The sequence below is a fragment of the Oryctolagus cuniculus genome, unplaced genomic scaffold, assembly GCF_964237555.1.
Source record: "Oryctolagus cuniculus unplaced genomic scaffold, mOryCun1.1 SCAFFOLD_112, whole genome shotgun sequence".
Taxonomy (NCBI): Eukaryota; Metazoa; Chordata; class Mammalia; order Lagomorpha; family Leporidae; genus Oryctolagus; species Oryctolagus cuniculus.
This window is the reverse complement of record NW_027208386.1, coordinates 183535-186688: the sequence shown is the minus strand read 5'-3', so window position 1 is coordinate 186688 and position 3154 is coordinate 183535.

The window sequence follows — 3154 nt, the reverse complement described above, 5'->3', positions numbered from 1 at the left end:
TGGGACTTAAACTGGTTCCCATATGGGATGCTGGCACTGCAGGCAGAAGCTTTACCCACCACAGCACAGCGCTGACCCCATGTCTTCTAATTTCTAAGTAACTGCATCATAGTGAGGACCATTGTATATGGTAGCAATTTACCTAATAGGCTTGATGATTTACATAGGGTTTATACATAACATTTACCCATGAGATTGTGTTCTAGATTTATGCAAACTTTGTAAGTTGATTGGAGGTAGCCTTTTGTTACTGATGAACATTAATATAGTAAGAACATCTTGTCCTTTAAAAATAAAATCCAAATTAAGATTTACACATGAGTTTCATCTGCCTTCATCCACCATATTAAAGCATTGTACTCCCATTGATTCTACATGTAGATCTCAATGTAATATTTGCCTTTTCTTCATTCTCACTGCCACAGTACCTCTGCGTGGATCCTACTAAATTATCTTTAATAGACTAATTTACCCCCTGTCTTTTATTTTCCTTACCTTTGTGTGCAAAGCCTTTTGTGATTCAGCCCAGTCTCCCTGCTTCTATCTGGTTGTTCAGGGAAATCAAGTGGCTGTTAGTTCTTTCTACACACAACACAGAAGATTGCTCAATAAACACTTATTAAATAAATGAATGGAATGCCTTCCATAGCAAGGGTGAACATTTGACCTGTTGGCATGGATGGTTCCTGTTTGTACACTTCAACCCTAATTGTGACAGTCTCCAAATAGATTTCTTTTTCCTTGTCTCCTCTACTAGGCAGTTCTTGGGGGTCACAACTCTTATTTGCTTGTTTCTATATCCTCATTTATTCACTGAACTAAGAGACTTAGTCTGTCCAGATGCTGAGTTAATTTCAAGGCAAACATGTTTCTTGTCCCCATGACATTTTCAATTTGGCAAGAAAGAGAAGTCTACCCAAAGAATATTGCCTGACAATAAATAGTGTGAAACCAATGGATAAGTATTTAAGCATTCCTAATCCAGCAACAACTCTAATCCCATGAACTAGAATTGACAGAAGCAATCATAAACATAGACCTCCATGTCATCCAATTATCCATTTGCATTTCTACTTAAACATTTTAAAATTCATATGTATACCTAAGATTGCATAATATATATGCTATCTTGATATTAAACATAAGAAAAAATGAAAATGACAATGGAATAATAGCAATTTTGAATTGTCTTCCTTTTTAGACAAGTTAGAATCCTATGTTCTCTACAGTGTAGATTATTGTTGTAGGTACTCTTGCTCTCTCTCACTTTTTTTAAAAAGATTTATTTATTTATTTGAAAGTCAGAGCTACACAGAAAGAAGGAGAGAGAGAGAGAGATCTTCTATCTGCTGGTTCTCTCCCCAACTGGCTGTAATGACTGGAGCTGTGCCCATCTGAAGTCAGGAGCCAGGAGTTTCTTCCAGGTCTCCCACATGGGTGCAGGGAGCCAAGGACTTGGGCCATCTTCTACTGCTTTCTCAGATCATAGCAGAGAGCTGGGTCCAAAGTGGAGCAGTTGGGACTCAAACCAGCACCCTCATGGGATGCCAGCACTGCAGGAGGCAGCTTTACTTGCTTCACCATGGCACCAGCCTCCCTCTCTCTCACTTTTTTTCCCCAGATGACAAATCTGGGGTTTTAGAAACTGAGCCCCAAGACAAAAGAATTTAGTTAGCCTTTAACCTAGACATTTTAATGATATTGCCATGGGCAAGTTCTAAACTCTGCACCTCAGTTTCCCCTTTGTGAACTCCTGATTATACTGTCTCCAGAATTAATCCAAGGTATAAATGCTATGAGGTAAGGCATGCAGTCCCTTAATCTTGCTCCTAGAAGATACTTAGCAATGTTAGTTCGGTATCCAGTTCCCTTCTTTGTTTCTATGCTTGAGGAATTAAAAGATGGTGTAAAATGATTTGAGAACTATAAACATCAATAAGACACAAATAAAATTGTATTATCAAATCTGCATGTTAAACTCTACCCTCTACACCTCTGCTAAAAGGTATATTGCTTTCATAATCATTTATTATGTGAGAGAAGTTTCCAGGAACAATGCAACCCATAAGATGTTTCTGGAAGAAGACAGAGGTTATGAAGGAGCCAGGATTTGGGATCAGTTACAAAAGAGAGTGCCATGCTTTAAGATTTGATTCAGGAAAGAACACCAACTCCAACTGATCCTTAAGATTTTGGGGTGGGAAGGAAAAGAAGAGGGGATGTGAACAGAGCGAATGCCCCCTGCTGGCCAGTATTTCTCCATCCACTCCACACTGAAGCCCTTGGGGATCGCCCGCTGGTCTCTAGAAATGCGTGGCCTGGACTCCATTTCCCAGAGTCACCAGGTGGCCTGACGTATTCTGTGTTCCAATTGCCTGTGCTTGTGGACGTGGGAGTACCTGCACCTGCGTACGTGCATGTTGGTGCCTGCTCTCTGGCGCAGAGTTGAGAACAGAGCAAGTTCATTCATGGGGAGTCAGCCTGAGAGGCCACGCTGCTCCTTCTCCCACATTCACTGCCACTCTTGCCCTGCACGTACAATCCCAGGAAGTCTGCGGAGACACCCTGAGCCGCCACCCGCTGCTTCTGTGCCTCTTCAGCTGCTGCCTGTGGGTTCCACATGCCAGGGACTTTTTCTGTCCCACACTCTCTGCTTTGCTCCCTGAGTGTCCTGAAGCAGGGGGATGGGCTCCCGGGACTTTCAGGCAAGTATGGAGAACAGAAGGGACACAGATGTGGGTGTGGGAGAGGGATGGGTGAGAGGGTGGGTGGTGGCTCCGCCACGTGGCTCACTTGATTCTCAGTGATCCTGGTGGCTTCCCGGGGCAGGGTCAGGGCTGGGACCTTGGCTCTCCTGTCTCCCACCGCCACTGCCCTGCCTTCCAGTGCCCGGCCGGCCCCTGTGTTACCTTGCTCAAATTTTCCTCAATGTGCTTTATGTGGTGGTTACAAAACAGAGAACACCGGTCAGGACAACTGCACAAGCAGGGCAGGTGAGAGGGCGGGGAAGGAAGGCCGTGAGGCTGCCAGTTCACTCTATTTAAATAAGCCCGGCTCCCACTTCGGGTGGGTCACAGAATGCCTTCTGGCTGCTGCTTCTGCGGGGTGGGGCTCAGTGGCCTTCAGAGGAGTGTGGGAGGCTGCAGGGGTGGGA